The sequence below is a fragment of the Falco peregrinus genome, chromosome 5, assembly GCF_023634155.1.
Source record: "Falco peregrinus isolate bFalPer1 chromosome 5, bFalPer1.pri, whole genome shotgun sequence".
Lineage (NCBI taxonomy): Eukaryota > Metazoa > Chordata > Aves > Falconiformes > Falconidae > Falco > Falco peregrinus.
The window spans coordinates 90887999-90904532 of record NC_073725.1 but is presented as its reverse complement, the minus strand read 5'-3'; the positions used below and the strand labels follow the sequence as shown (position 1 = coordinate 90904532).

Here is a 16534-nt window from a genome sequence, read left to right as displayed (position 1 = left end):
ACCCCCACACTTTTTAGTGGCAAAAACCTGAAGCTATCCACAACATGCTGACCTTGCTTAAGACAGGACCACCAGTGAGAAGCAAGGACTGGGCCACTTGCTCTCCATAGTCAGGAGGACGGTCCTGCACTGGCTCTGGTGCAGGGCATTACCAGTAGCCCAGACAGGGGGTATTAACAGCTTCCACCTTGCAGCAGAACCTGATTGTAAGGTCTGTGGCCGATGGACACTGTTTCTGATGCAGTGGTAGTTATGTTTCTCCCGCTATGCTTCCAATTGTACCTTTACCCCTGCAGCTCGCACCGTTACACCTTCTGCCCACCAAGAAGCCTCCTTAAGTTTCCTCACAGATCGAATCTTGTAGCGAAGGTGACACCACGACCCCATGTATGTGCTTTGCTGGCCCCAGCATCCGTTACCCGGTAGTTCTGGTGTCAGGGGCAACAGCGGCTGTACGCACAGATTAAGCTGACAGTTTCAGTTCTAAGCCTCACGACATTTGGTACCTGTAGAGCTCAGGAGGCACTGCTTTACATCTGCAGTCCTCTCCTATAACGGCCGGTCTCGGAACACCCGTTTTTACAACGGCAAAACGGGAGCTCCCTCAACATGCCAGCACAACGGGACAACGAGCCCCGCGGCGCTGCGGCGGGCAGCCACAGGCGAGGAACGCGCCCGGGCCTCAGCCCGCCCCGGGCCGCCGGCCAGGCCGGGCGCGCTCGCGTCCTCCGAAACAAAGGGCCCCGCCGCCCCAGGAGGGGCCGGGCGGCTGCGAGGGCCCCGCGCCCCCCGGGCAGGCAGCGCCTCGGCGCAGGCCTCGCTGCCGGCGCCCCCCCGCCTCCCGCCAGGCCTCGGCGCCCTCCCACGGGCTGCACCTGCGCCCCCCGCAACGCGCCCTCCCCCGCCGGTCTCGGCAACGGCGCCCGCCTGCCCCGCCTGGCCGGAGCGGGGTGAGGGGCCCCCCTCCAGGGGTGGGGGCAGCTCCGAGCCGGCCGCAGAGAAGCGGGGCGCAGGCGGGGCTGGCGGGGCGGGCAGGCGCGGCCCAGCGACGGCCACGGGAGCGGGCGCGGCCCGCGGGCACTCACCGGCCGAGCCCAGGCACCGCAAGCGCGTCGCCGCCGGCTGCTCCATCCCCGCGCGCCGCCACACCGCTGCCCCGCCGCGCGCGACGTCAGCGCGCAGCCTCGCGGAGCGGGGCGGGAGGCCGCGCCTACTCCCGGCACCCCCCGCGGCCCGGGCCTCGGCCCTGCCCCCCCGGCCGGGCCCGCAGCCGGGGCAGCGCCACTTCCGCCGCGCCGTGCCCCCCAGCCGGGGCCGGCCCGGGGCTTGTGGCTCGGCGCTGGCGGGCCGCAGGGCAGGGCCCCCGTCCTGCCTGGAGGAGCACCCGGGCGCGAAGGCCCTAAGCGCCTTTCCAGCGGCCAGAACTGCCGACGGCAGGGCCATGCCCCCACCGGTCCTAGCGCCTTTTCGACGTGTTGGGGTTTTGTCCCTTCGAGGCAACCAGCCGCCGCCGCCGCCGCACAAGGCCCCGCACTGAACAGTTCCATCATGCCTGAGCTCTGCTGGGCAGCTGCGGCCTTGGTGTCCTGGCGCAGGTGTCGCTTTGCTCCCTCCGGCCCAACAACGGCCTGTGTGCGGCGGTCACTGAGGTCTCTGTGTAACACAGCCCACTCCAGGAAGGATCCTTAGATGAAACGGTGCACAACCCCCCATTTGCCACATGCAACAGTGCTTAGGGTTGCGATAATGGTACAGAAACTTCTAGAGTAGTCAGACTGTATTGTTCATCTTTCAGAAGGGCTCCTTGATCAGCTGCTTCTGGCTTCAGTTGACCTGGCCATCTCTCTTCATCTGAACAGCAATGTTACCTAGGGTGACTGTGCTTGTATACTTTTAGTAGGCTGCACCCTTTCTGGAAGCTGATTCAATGAAAAATTCACCCTGATCTGTATTTGTCTCATGCAATTAATGCATTTAGCTGCAAAAAAAGTTGGAATTCATACAACCCGACCTTTATTTCAAAGCAGTGCTTGTTACCTCTTGTATTTTTTCATGTAAAGCTCAAGAACACCAGCCAGTATCTTTCCCCCTCAAATCCCTTCCTCAACACCCCCAGCTATCTTTTCTTCCCCCGTCCTTCCCCCAGGTCACACTGTAGTGTGCCCCTGAAGCTAGAGCAGAGCCTGGCTATGACATGTTGGAGTGTACAGAGAAGGCATTAGCTGTATGCTGAATTCAAGCACTGCCACTTGAAGTTACAGTCACCAGGTGTGGCAGAGAGGACATGGATCCTGACATGCCAAGAAAACCTGAAGGCTAGGAATAAGAGATGGTGAACCTTTGCCTACTAAAGCCAATATGCACCACTGACATAGTCAAAACTCCACTGAGGAGCGAGGAGGGTAATGGATGTATCATCTGTCAAGGGCCTCTCCCTCCTTACCACCTTCCTTCATTGATGCTTCAGTAGTCAAATAATCCTCATGCCTTTCATAAACAACTGGTTATTCAAGGTCTAGCTGGGCGTTGCATGTTTTGCAGGATTTAGGAAATGAGGACCGTTTATTTAAAGCTGAGGGGAACTTTGCTCCTTCCCCTATCTCCTAAAAAAATAATAACTTAGCAGAACTAGTAAGAGATCTTTTAAAATTTCTCTTTAAACCACTTCTCACCTCTCCTCCTTTTCAAAGCTGAACAACCCAGTGCTGGGATCTTGTGTCAGCACATGAGAACAGACGGTGAGACTGACCAAAAGCAGCAAGTAAACCTGACCAGCTGAATTTCATTGGCTGACTTCAGGGTGTATACAATGTAAACAAACAGCATATATGGTGACATTTATATTAAAAATATTAATTCATTTTTTCTTAGCTATATTAATAACAAATATTCAAGTAACAAACTGTTAGTGCTAGATCTCCAGTTGACATTGTGTTTGGCTTTAAACCCGTAAGTCTAATAACTACAACATGACCGAGACTATCTGATTCAAAAGTTCACAGGAAATCTGTGGTTTTAGACAACACACAGTAGTGATGAACCAGGTAGCCAAGGAATTAATTAAGAGTACAATTATCCCTCTCTGCAGGTACTGGGTATTGATGTTTTGGCTTATTAATTATACTCCTTCTTTCTAAAAGGACTTTCTGCAATATATTTCTACATACATGATCTTGTACTGTGTAATTAATTTTCAAAAAGCATTTTATATTCATAAAATCAAAGATGGGAACATTGCAAATCTACAAATAGATGTTCAAGAAATGACTTTGGTATCATAGCTTTGTAGCATCTTCTCTGTTTTTTCAGAACAGCTGAACCCAAGGGAGCCCAGTATCTTTGAAAGCCAGACAACACTATGTTTCTGTGCATGCACAATTCAGATTTGTAGACCTACACGGATCTACGGACAGGAGCCAACAATTACTACAGAGACTTCTGTTTTGGACACTTATCTGAGCTATCATTGTTATAGAGCTCCAGAGTTTCAGGTGACCAATGTGCCAACTTAAAATCAGTTCACTCCTCACACTCTGGGCCTCGCTGGTCTCTGTCCAACACAGTGCCTTGTGCCAGTGCAGAGTGAATGCAAAACCAGCACAGCATTTACTTCTGAGCTGGTGGCATTCAGCACGGCTTTTAATGCTCATTTGCTCAGGAAAGTCCTGTGACAGACTGTGGGCCTAAATAGAATGTAGGAGGTTGCAAGCCAGGCTAAAACGCCAGAGCAAATAGCTTGCATGGGGCTGAAACTGGGGAGGGTCACTTTGTGCTTCTATTAGCTGCTTTTGGTTCCTGCAGGGGGCAGGGGCTGGGGCGTGGGGGCTGGGGAAACCAGCTCGTGGAGTGATTAGGTTTACTTTTCTATGCCTACCTCAAAACATTACTTATACTCCCCTGGTCAGTTCTTATGATGCCACCCGTGGTTTGCTAGCCAGGCTCCTCAGTAAGGTGAGAGTCACCAGCCTTGCAGATTTCAACCACTGTGCCTCCAGGTGGTTTAGGGTTTTTTTTTGGTCCCACCCTTGTATAATTTTTGCTCTTCCAATAGGGGGTTTCTGGGAAGAAACCAAGTAGCAGACTGAAGACGGACATGAAATAACCAGGTGAATTGAATATAACAGACTGATAAATCACATTCAGATTAAAGTTAAACTCTTTAATCTCCAGTCACTATAGAAACTAACCCTGCCCACTGCTGGGATACCATTTCAGAAGCACCAGCAGGCATCACCTATACTGCCAGAAATGGTGAATAAAGGACATGAGTTACCCTGGCAGATTTGTTACTGACAGAAACACAAGCTCAGGAGGGCAGTATTGCTTAGAATGGTGAAAAACCTTTGCTCATCTGACCTGGAAAAAATGTACCTTCATTTCATCATCATCATCATCAAAATTCAGTATCAGCTCTCAGGGAGGCCTTAAAGCAACAACCATGAGTTTGTCTTGTGACTGCTGCTCTCCTGAAATCTGATTCCCTTTACATTCACATGGCAATTTCATTCCTTCTTGCACAGTGTCAGAAGACATGGCTACATCACAGATGTCTCCCAATATCCGTGTTCCATTTTGCAGTACACTCACAATGAGAGAATTATTACTCTGAGATGTACCAACAGATGTCTGGGGATAGGGTTTGGCATGATACTAGGCAAAGAGAGGAGAAAAAAAGGTTTTACGGGTCACAAACAATTTCCAGTATTTTGCGAAGGGTTACTTGACAGGGTTTGCATGCCAGGCAGTTCAATGCAGGCTGAGCATGGGCCTCTTTGGCCACCACTTGCAGTGCACCTTCTGGCTGCAGTGTTAGACAACAAAGTTTTCAAGCTGTTCAACTCCCAGATTTGTAGAGTGACTGACCTCACCATCTCAAAGCTTAGAAGACCACATCCCCAGCAGTATGAGTGAGCTCAGCAGAGTATGCCCCGTTTAGTCTGCTGTCATCTGTCCTTGCAGCCTCAAGTGGCTTGCAGACAAGTTGGACCAGGGCCCAGAGACAACCCTGATGTCACATGCCCCATGGGTGATTGAGCTGCCCTTCAGATGCCTAAGTGAAGGTGTGTAGGTGTGCCCAAGCTCCCAGCATCTTGCTTCTGGCAGTGCATGCTCACTGGCCAGGTGCCAGAGCTTCTCTTTCTAATACAGTTCCTATAGTTACTAGTCAGTAGGACTACATGTAAATGTTAGCCACGCTTCTTCCTTGGTGCTACATGGTACAAAAGCTCATGTGCTTTAATCAGTCCACTGAAGGGCTACCCTGCTCACACAGAGATGAGTAATATGAAATTTTGTGTAGGGAAAACGCCATTTTTTTCTAGTAAGGGTAAAAAGACATTTCTTTATTACGAGCGTGGTGAGACACTGGAACAGGTTTCCAGAGAAGCTGTGGATGCCCCATCATTGGAAGTGTTCAAGGTCAGGCTGGATGGGGCTTTGAGCCACCCGATCCAGTGAACGATGTCCCTGCCCATGGCTTAGACTTAGGTGATCTTTAAGGTCCCTTCCAGCTGAAACCATTCTATGCTTCAATTAAATTTGATTGTTGAAACACAGAATATGCTGTAACCCTCTGTTGAAGCATGAACACGAGCACTTTGCCATCCTTGTGGGCTGAGATCTAAAGCTCTGGAAGATGTGCTCTCACTCTTATTTCATAGCCTACCATACAATAGTGCCACAGAAGAAATCTCCCTGTACACATTTTCTTCCTCAACTAGCTGATTTACGCACTAAAGCATGCAATTTCAATCACACACTGAAATACCGTCACAGACACTTATGTGAAGAGAAGGGCCTTGCCAAAAACACAGAGGGGAAAAAATAAATAAACACAAGCACTGGCCAAAACTGTAATATCTGAACTGCACCGGCAGCTGCAAATGGAAAGAGACATGAGAGGACAGGACTGTAAGCCTAGGCTGCTCTCTTGGTTAAGGCTCTCCAAGAAGAGCCTGAAGAAAAAGGTGCACTATCTGCTGGAGGATGACAAAAGAAACACTGCAACTGCTATGATGGCAGATGGGGCTGGGCTATGATGTTTCTTCTCACAGGGTTAGACCACACACTACTCTTCTCTACCACTACCTCTCTGTTGCAGTAAGTAGTGCAATCATCCCAAAGTTTTTATTTGGCTGACACTAACATATCTGAGTTCCTCTTTCTCAGTCTCTTCTCCCTCATTCCCTTGTTCGGTAGCTGCCACTGAAAACCAATGGCAAAACACAGCTGAGACACGGGTAGGTATCTTGAGAAAATAAATGACCTCCTAATGACTTCAGTAGCTTCTCTTTCACAGTCAGACTGCTCTGGGCTGTGGTCTTGTCAGGCTTGCTAAGCTGACCAAGGAAAGCAGTGGCACTTGGACTGGAGATGTCTAGGAAAACAGATGCTGAATGACTGAGTATCTGACACTTCCTTGTGAGTCAGGTTAGATGCTGTGCCTTGCCCAAATGGCAGGAGGAAGCACTCATGGCTTGAATGTCTGTCTTTCCCATAAGAAAGAAAAGTCTCTGTTGCTTACAGGTAAGAAAGAGGCCCTGAAAATTGGCAAGTATGTTCTTTTTCTCTGACTTACCTGCTATAATTTACATTGGACCTTGCCTCCTGGATTCAGCAGTCTTACATTTTTCTTTTCTGCTATTAGACAGGTGACTGGTCACAGACCAGCGTCTATGTTCTAGGGCCTCATATGGTGATGGGTATGTACAGTTGCATGGGCACAAACCTCTTTTATGCATGTAGTGAATGTAGTTTCATGCATAATATTGTACGCATAAAAAAATAATTCAAGTGACTCATGTATGCAAGCACAAAATTACACATGTACATTTGAACTATGCAACAAAGTAATGAATACTGAAAGACAAGAGAATAATCTTAAAGCTGTTCAGGTTAAAGAAGTTATTGCTCTCTGACAAATTCTAGCCACACCAGCAGTTGGCCAGGAGCAGGAAGAAACTGCATCCGTTCTTTGAAAATAAGAAATAAAGCAGAACATTAAACCTTGCTTGCAAATACAATGGCAGCTGCTTTGGCCTATCTTTTAACCTTCACTGGCATGCTCTGACAAAAATCTCAGCAGTCATAACAACACTGCTTTTGCTAGCATGGCAGGAATAAAAAGTGCTGAGCCGCAAAGCTCACCATTAAAAAAAGGAGACCAGGAAAAGAGTGAGCCTGCAGGACTTAACCGAAAACAGGCCAACAACTTGGCAGCACAGAAAGCAGGGCAGGGGTCACGAGTTTGCTAAGAGCATTTTCACAAATACACGTGATGTCAGTGCTTTCATGGCAAAATGACACCTGTTAATCAGGTAGATCTGGAAAGACTGGATAATATAGAAGATAAAGTTCTCCAAGACTGTTCTACCGGAAGCTGTGACACAGCAAGAGCCAACTGCCAATTCAGATAAAGACTAAGTCATCTCAGATCAGGGTTTAGGGCAGTACCTAATCCTAGGAAAGAGTGCCAGGAGGTTAGGACTTCCAAGTCAGATGTGGACTTTGAACCTGCAGAATGAACCTGTGTAATGACGTGTCAGATACCAAATGCTATGGGCAAATCCGATTCAAACTGATTTGGTTTAATTTTTCAGCTAGTATATATACCTCTAATACATACCCATGCAACTCAAGTTTCAGGGAAGGGAGTTCTGTTTGCTTTCAAGCATGCAATGTCAGGTACACTGCAACAAGGATCCTGTTAGTCCACGTGCTTATCTGGATTCTTTGTGGCTTATGATTTCAAATGCTTGCTATTGGGGATTCTGGATGGCTCTGTTTGGGGATTTGCAGTATAAAACAGACTTTAGGAACTTGATTTACAGAATTTTCTGACACAAAGGCTTGTTATGGCACCATGGGTTAAGTAACCAAAACTATTTACACATCACTTTGGATCTGCAGGACCAAATCAATAATGCCAATCAGTTTATGAGTGATGACTTCTCGAATACTATTGCGAGCAAGAGTGTCCACTGGCATATTAGGTTTCAAAGCTAGCCAAGACCTCTGATGGGAACCAGAGGTGCAATGAAAACAGTGCAAGGGCAGAAGTATAGTGCGAGCACTGACTGTGTGATGTCATTGCTCTGGTATGCAGACTGTGTTTAATTAGTAGGTAGGGGAATCAAGGCTAAAGTAAGATAATTCTGTTCTAAAAGCACATAATGGAGGTTAAACATAACCAGCATGGATCATAGGGACAGAAGGAAGATGGGATGCAAGGCCACCTTCATCTAGGTAACTGTATCAGCGATATCTTTCGAGGCCAAAATTACCTATGTAACAGTGTCAGAAACATCAAATTTGGGTACAGATGTAACAAAATCGGGACAAACAAGGAAAAATAATTAGATCTGAGTTGTTTATCTGTGAGGAGTTTGGGTAGACCCCGTGCTCTAGCATGTGATACAGTGCGTCCCCTGCCATGCAGCAGGCTGTGCTGCTGGGGAACAGACAGCATTAGTGAGGTGATGCTGGGGAACACCCCTGTGTTTGGGCCAGTTAGTATGTTGGAGGTGACACATTTTCCCCCACAGAGGTCCACTGAACCTCGACTGCCTTGCCCTCCCATGGAGGGCCTGCACTGAGAACTGGCACAGTAGTGATAACGTTGAAACGCTGCGCATAGGGGAAAGGCATGGAGAAGAAACACTCCTTGCTTTGAAACTTCTTCTCAATGAAGCAGAAAACCCTGCAGAAAATAATTGCGCATAGATGGGCAACATCTTGTTTTTCACACTCCACATGCTGCAGGGCATGCTGCAAATGCTGTAAATGAAGCCTGATTTCCATGTGGCTTTGCATGTGTAGAAGACACTGGGGAGAGCGGAACAAAATGGCATCTCCCCTGAACTGGGTGGGACTTAGGTAACATTTATAGTCTGTTAACACTCTGGCTCATAAATCCTGCTAGTGTGTGCTGTACGCACACCCTATGGTGCATAATTATGGCTTCTTCATTACCTCTTTTATTTATTACCTGTAAATTACCAAGGCAGAGGATGGATTTCTGAAGCAAAGACTGCCTAATGGGAAGACCCTCCCTTGGAGAGGAAAAATTGAGGCTGGACAAGGGATAAGCATTTCTCCCAGGAGACAGAATGAAATGTGTGCTGCTTCTTTCTGCAGACTCCCTTCACTATTCACCTTCATGAGCCAAAACCCAGCTGAACCCTTCACAGTTTACCCTGCCTTTGCAGCTTTTGGAGACACTTACACTGGCAAAGCATGAATCCTAAGTATTTTACAGATACCAATTGGGCACTTCACTCACTACTTCAATAGAAGTAACTTGAGAGAGATGGAAAACTGTCTACTGGTGGATGTAACTAAGAATTTGATCCACAAAATTCTAGGTCTCCCCGGAAAGTGATCTGTATCCTCCCTGCTCTGTTACACACTGAGTTGATGCAGAGGAGGTGGTTGCTGATTGATTTTGCCTGGCTCAGTCTCTGCATGAGAAATCTGGTAACTCTTTCCATACTGGCTTGTAGTTTTGCTGAGACAGAAACCGCAACACTCAGACTGTTCACTTAGAAAGGGTTACAGAAGGCTGAAGAAGCTGAAGGCATCAAAAAAACCCCAGACTTACTAAAAAGGCTGTGTGTGTGTGGTAAAGTAATCAAAGATCCAACAGGTATCTCCACTGGAAAATACTAGTTTAAAAGATTTACATCATATTTCCTCTCTTGTGTTTAGCAATGGCTAACATCTAGGAGGCGTGTGACACCCACATGATAACCAAAGTCCCAGTTAGTGTCATTAAAAAAAGCCTGCAAGGCATCTGTTAAACCAAAGCCCAATGAAATCATATTGCTTTACAACAGAAGGAAAGTCTGGTGAGCTGCAGCGTAACAGAGATGGAAATTAAAACAGAAAGTGCCCTAGTAAAACAATCACCACTGGAAGCAATTTAAGGGGGGTAAAATGTAGAGCTTATTTTTCTCAAAAGCCAGTGGCTGGACATAAAAAGAAATTTCCTTAATTATGCAGAACCACAGAACAGTTGGGGTTGGAAGGGACCTCTGGAGCTCATCTGGTCCAACTCCTTGCTCAAGCAGGATCACCTACGGCCAGCTCTTCAGGACCATGTCCAGATGATTTTTTTAATACCTCCAAGGATGGAGATCATCCAGATCATTAGTGCAGATGTTATGTGGGACTGGACCCCTAGGGCACACTGCTAGTTACTGGCCTCCAACCAGACTTCATGATAGTGATCCCCCTGGGCCTGGCCATTCATTCAGTTTCGAATCCACATCACTGACTGCCTACCCAGCCCATAATCTACAGTGTGTTTATGAGGATCTTATGGGAGACAGTGTCAAAGGCCTTACTGAAGTCCAGCTAGACAATATCCACTGCTCTCCCCTTGTCTACCAGGCCACTCATTTCATCGTACAAGTTTATCAAGGCAGTCAAGCATGACTTCCCCTTGATGAAGCCACGCTGATTATGCCTGATGATTTTCTTGTCCTTACTGTGCCTGAAAATTAGCTGCTCCATCACATTGCCAGAGAACAAGGCGAGGCTGACCAGCGTGTAATTGCCTGGGCCCTCCTCCTTGCCCTTCTTGAAGACAGGAGTGACAATTGCTTTCCTCCAGCCTTCGGGCACCACTTTCAGTCACCATGATCAATCAAAGATTATTGAGAATGGCCTTGCAATGACATCTGCCAGCTCCCACAGCACTCCTGGGTGCATCCTATCAGGGTTCATGGACTTAGGGTCCAGTTTGCTGAAGTATTGCCTGACCTAATCTTCCACCAAGAGTACATCTTCCTTGCTCCAGCCTTTCCCCCTGGTCTTTGGGACCTGGGATTCCTGAAGGTCGGTCTTGCCAGTAAAGACTGAGGCAATCAGGCATTCAGTACTTGAGCCTTTTCCAGATCCTGTGTAACCAGGACCCTTGTCCCATTGAGCAATGTGCCCACATTTTCCCTAGCCTTCCTTTTGTCTCTTCTGTACTTACAGAAGCCCTTCTTGTTCTCTTTCATATCCCTGACCAGATTTAATTCCATCTGGGCTTTAGTCTTCCCAAGTTCGCCCCTGGATGCTCGGACAATGTTTCTGTATTCCTCCCAGGTTACCTGTCCTTGCTTCCAACCTCTCTGTATGCTTCCTTTTCATGTTTGAGTTTGGCTAGGAGCTCTTTGTTCATCCATACAAGCCTTCCTGCATTTTTGCTTGACTTCATATTCACTGGGATGGAACACTCTTGAGCCATGAGGAGGTGATCTTTGAATATTAACCAGCTTTCTTGGCCTCCCCTTCCCTCCAGGGCCAACACAATGGAGTCATTTTTATTCAAACTTCCAAATCACAAAAGGCTAGAATGACTTCAGGGCCAAGAATCAGCAGGAAGTGCTTTAATGGGAATCTTTTCAAGCTAATTCCCAGAAGTCCAAGAATGGTTATAGTGCTTTGCTTTGAAATGCTCCAAGAGTGGTTCCTGATCAGGGGCTCACTTAGTCCCAGGTACCTGTATGAACAACTTACAAAATCCTAGACCAGAAATTACTCTAATGCCGATATGCAAATAGAGCCATGCCATATTACTGTACCAGTGAGCCAGCTGCTTATGTTTCAGCAATGAGCTCAAACCAGGCTCCAGGTATCATAACATTTCTGCGTTTCTGACTGATCTGAGCATTGCATCCTACACCCATCAATGCACACAAGTCATTCACAGACCATAGTGAGAGTAAGATGTGCCCAGCTACAACACCAGCAAGAACGCAAAGAGCGCAGCAAAATGTGAAAAGTTCACTGTAGAGTAACAAGATTCTTTCAGTGTGTTGTAAGCAAACAGACTTCCCATAAACTCTGCCAGCCAGTGGCTTGCTCCTATAGGTCCTGGAACTCAGCAGCTGCTTTCAGTTACAGAAAACATTTTCTCTATGCACTTCTTCTCTTTTGTTCATCACGGGTCACCAAGTAGAGCACAGCCTCCTAAGGAGCAGGAAAAAACATACCTTTTACTGCTAAACAGACTCTTAGCTCTGACCTCTATGTCAAAGGAGCAGGAAAGGACACTGATGCCAAGGTTGGCTCTGAGTGGTTACTATGGCTTGAACTGTCCTTAAAAGGTACAATCTGTCCAGTTTTGGCATATCAGAAACACTTAATCCAACCTGGGGTATGTCAGAGCAATAGTATATCCCCAGTTGGATATTAAAGGGGTTGTAATTTGATTGTCTGGCTCCTGTAACTAAACTGCTGCAGCTTTGCTCTTGTGGTCCAGAAATCCTAGGGAGCTTTCCATGAAATTACAGCTTGTTACAACTTGAAGGATGCACTTTACTCTCTAGATAATGGTGTAATGCAATAGTATGATGATGAAAAATAATGTACCTTCATGTGCAAAGTGCCCTGTCTCTTCTAAGTGCTCTGATCCATCTGAGGAAGCTAATAAAAGAAAATAAATTAACGCAAATAGTAATAAAAAAGTAGCCTTTTCCACGTGGCACTTCCAAGCAAGTCAGCCTCATATCGTTGCTCTTGAGATAGATAAATATGATCAACCCCCTCTGCAGATGAAGATGCTGTATTAAAACACATGACGTTGAGCTGAAGGGAAGTTTGAGCCTGTCACAAACACTTAAGAAAACTTGCGGCATTTTTCAAGACAGATATTCTGTGTCTTTTCCACTAAAGGATGTCACCAGACCAATGAATTACTGGGCTGCTTTCTCTGCTGGTACGTTTCTCTGGCTTCAACAGAATTACAACAATAAACCAATGGACTATTAGGCTCAAATCACTAGTGGCCACACAGAATAAGGAGGACAGTTCATTTCTGCATTATCATATTCTTTTCCAGATCAGTAGGAATGAGGGAGGGGAGGAGAGAAAGGAATCTTTCTCTTAATGTATGCATGCTTAGCCTCTTTTCTTAACATTGGTGAAGTGCTGCTCAACTTTGTGAGACCAATAGCTTTACAAATAGTTTCCTGAATGACTCGCCTCATTCTCTAGATAATGGCGTAATGTAACATGATGAAAACTAATACACTATGATTTTCACAGTGCTTTGCCTCCTGCGAGCGATCAGGACCTACATTAAAGTTTCTACACTAAAAGTCAAATCAGTAATATGAATGATTAAAAATACAGATCCACTCTATGTTTGATGCTCATCAAGCAAATATTGTAGCTATTGCAAACAAAATCACCAGTATTACTAAATTCTGATGCTGGAATGGCAAAATCCCAAGGTCTACTCATCAAGTAAAAAAAGTCCTTCTGTTGCCCCAGAAGGCCCTGTCTGGGGCCATCTCCAGATCCAGTAGGTAAGGAAAGTAAAGCAAGACTCCCATAGGTATTGACACCAACCAAATAGGGACTGGGAGTATACAAGTGACCATATCACAAGGCAAAGATGAGCTGCAAATGTCCTAGACCACTTTCCCACAAGCAGAGGTCAGGCAGTGCGTAGCAGGGTTGGCACATTTCAAGAGATGGAGAAGGCAGGAGAACAGCAAAACACATTCGGTACAAGGTAATGGCTCTGGAGTATGCAGGTAGCATTTTTTCTCTGGGGAAACAGGTGAGAAAAGCCCAAGTATTGGGCTAATAACAAGGAATGGAGGCTCTGAAGGGATTAATATCCCATCATAAAAAGCAATGAAAATGAATAATATCCCCTGTCCTTTAAAATGTGGAGGAAATGTATTGCTCTTGTGTACTTTCTGGGAATGTTTTCCCTAATCAGTCCTGGTACCAAAAAGACCAATGGGGGTCTATGGGGTTGGACCATATCTCTTCCAACACTATGCAGGAAAGGACAAGAGTGGTTTCTCCTGTTAATGTTTGTCCGGTTTAAAGACTCATCACCTTGTTTGCCAGCTTCTGGAGCAATGGCAGGTACACAGACTGGCATGTTAGAGAGGCAATGCTGGCACCTTGGCAGATCTGTCTTCCCAGACTTCTCATTGGTAAATTCCTTGTACCTGCAAGAAAGCAGCAGAAGATAAAGGAGCTTGCTCAACTGGAAATTCCCAGCTTAGCTACTATCTCTTCTGTTCAGTTTGAAAAAAGGCAACTGAACATAATCAATGTTTGTGCTGTACTTTTTCCCTTTAGTATCCAATCACAATCTCTGCACATAGTGTGGAAGCTGCTAAATGTAACAGGAGTTGCTCAGCTAATGACTGAGACCACAAACAATGTACACAGGTGACCACCTTCTGTCCTGCAGTCACCTCCACTCCTTATTGCCATGGCTACTCACATAGCAAGGACAGATGACCTGCAAACAATATAGCTACTGCATTGTCATCATTTTCAGCAATGTGCAATGTAACAAGTCTGACAGATCCAAATTTGCCAGCACCGCATTTTCCAATTCAGGTTGATCTGCCTCAAACTGAGATAGGCCTGGTACAGTAGTTCACGCTAAGACTACAAAACAACGATCTTACCTGCTGCTTCTACATAGTAATGAAATGATGGCATTGCTGTACGATTGGAAGTCAGGTTCAAACAGCTAAGCTAAAACTCTTCATGCCTCACGCTGTTTTACAGAATACCATGAGTCCCTTCTCTGACTGCCACTTCATCCCCAGAGTGAGCTGTGCTTCTGAACAACCTGTGGTCATTCCTGCACGAATCTGGTTAAATGGCTTGGGTGTGATTCAGTGTGAAAGGCTCTGCTCAAGATATACAGCAAGAAAGCAAGCTACTCTGCATCTACATCAGTGTTTTTCACAGCAGGTGTTGGCTACAGTGCCTTCCTTCTTACCTCCCAGAAGGAGGTAATATTGTGGGAGGAAATTACATGCAACACTGACTTGATGTCAGCTCAACTACAATCCAGCAAATTAGTGCCTGGCCAGGGTAAGACAGAGACACAAAGCAAGAGCTTTTGAGAACCTGTGACCATTGGGTGCAGAATCTGGAAAGGTGCTCTTGGGATGAAAGATAAAACAGAATTTGTCTCCCTCTTTCTTCTCAGTGGCTGGGTCTAGTTCCCAATCTCTGTTCCACCAGCACAACAGCTCCTGTGCTACTCCCACCATTCCTCCTCCCCTGGCGTCCTGTCCCACTCCATAGCAGGGGAACCAGGAGGGAAAGGTGCAAATTCCAAATTGATGATGTTCTGTGCCATTTGCCAGAGAAGACCAAAAGCTATGTCTCTGGGACAGACTCTCCTTTTATTATTCACTTTTGCTTACAAATGAGACATTATTTTCTTACTTTGTAAACTGTTTACATTTGTTCAAGCATTTCACAATAGCAAAGGCAAGGATGCTGCTAAGTAACTTTCTGCTACTGACAGCCTGATCCCAGTTGTGCTGAACTCCCTCGGCTCCTTGTCATTTCAGCACCTTACTGGCACGCTTCAGCCCTCCAGTGCTCAGCTCAGCAAACAACACCACAGCAACTTTCACAGAAAGTCATTCCCCTTCCCACTCAGAGCCTGACCCAGGCCAAAATGTGTATAGTATAGGCTGGCAACAGCCAAGACTCTCAGCTGAACAGGGCAAATGCATTTGTAGTCTGAATTAATCTCCTTTTTTTTAGGTCTGGTTCTGTAGATGCTGAGTTTTAGCACTTCTTGTTGAAGCAGAAAGGTCTCAGTGCTTACCAGTGTTAGACCCTTTCTGTACCTGAAATTGTAAAAGGTATGTTTCACAGAATCGCAGACTGGTTGGGGTTCAAAGGGGCCTCTGGACATCATCTATCCAACCCCCCTGCTCAGGCAGGGCCACCCAGGGCTAGTGCCCAGGACCGTATCCAGCAGCTTTTGAGTATCTCCAAGGATGGAGACTCCACAAGCTCCTGGGTGCCAGTGCTCAGTCACCCTCACAGTGACAAAAAAAAAGTGTTCCCTGATGTCTGAGGGAACCTCCTGTGTTTCAGTTTGTGCCTACTGCCTCTGGTCCTGTCACTGGGCACCACTGAGAAACAACCTGGCTCCATCTTCTTGGTACCCTCCCTTCAGGTATTTACATACATCGATGAGATCCCCCCTGAGCCTTCCCTCCTCCAGGCTGAACAGTCCCAGCTCTCTCAGCGCTTCCTCATAGGAGAGCGGCTGAAGTCCCTTCATCAACTTCATGGCCCTTTTTTGGGGCCATGTATGTCCATGTCTGTCTTGCACTGGGGAGCCCAGCACTGGAAACAGCACTCCAGGTGTGGCCTCATCAGTGTTGAGTAGAGGGGAAGGATCCCTTCACTTGACCTGCTGGCAGCGCTTTGCCTGATGTAGCCCAGGATACCATTAGCCTTCGCTGCGGCAAGGACATATTGCTGGCTCATGTTCAACTTGGTGTCCACCAGGACCCCCAGGTCCTTTTCTGCCAAGATGTTTTCCAGCTGGGTGCCCCAGCTTATACTGCTGCCTGGGGGTTGTTCCTCCCCAGGGACAAGACTCCGAACTTCATGAAATTGTCACCCCGCTTTCCAGCCTGTCGTGGTCCCTCTTGACTGTAGCACGACCCTGTGGCGTATCAGCCACTCCTCATAGTTTTGTGTCATCTACAAACTTGCTGTTTGCCTCCCTGGGCACCTGGCACACCGCTGA

At 46.9% G+C, this 16534-nt stretch overlaps 1 protein-coding gene and 1 long non-coding RNA gene across 3 annotated transcripts in view; both read right to left on the bottom strand.

Moving 5' to 3' along the window:
• Positions 1–1231, bottom strand: part of TMCC1 (transmembrane and coiled-coil domain family 1) — a 134389-nt gene extending 133158 nt beyond the window's left edge. The window contains exon 1 of one of the 2 annotated variants that reach the window (XM_055804097.1): positions 1086–1231. The gene's annotated coding sequence lies outside the window, so the exon portion shown is untranslated. The remainder of the gene's footprint in view (positions 1–1085) is intronic. The other variant, XM_055804101.1, reaches the window with a different exon arrangement.
• Positions 1232–11435: 10204 nt separating this feature from the next.
• LOC129784556 (uncharacterized) overlaps positions 11436–16534 on the bottom strand; it is a 31457-nt gene continuing 26358 nt past the window's right edge. The window contains exon 3 of the long non-coding RNA XR_008747425.1: positions 11436–13958. This is a non-coding gene — a long non-coding RNA (uncharacterized LOC129784556). The remainder of the gene's footprint in view (positions 13959–16534) is intronic.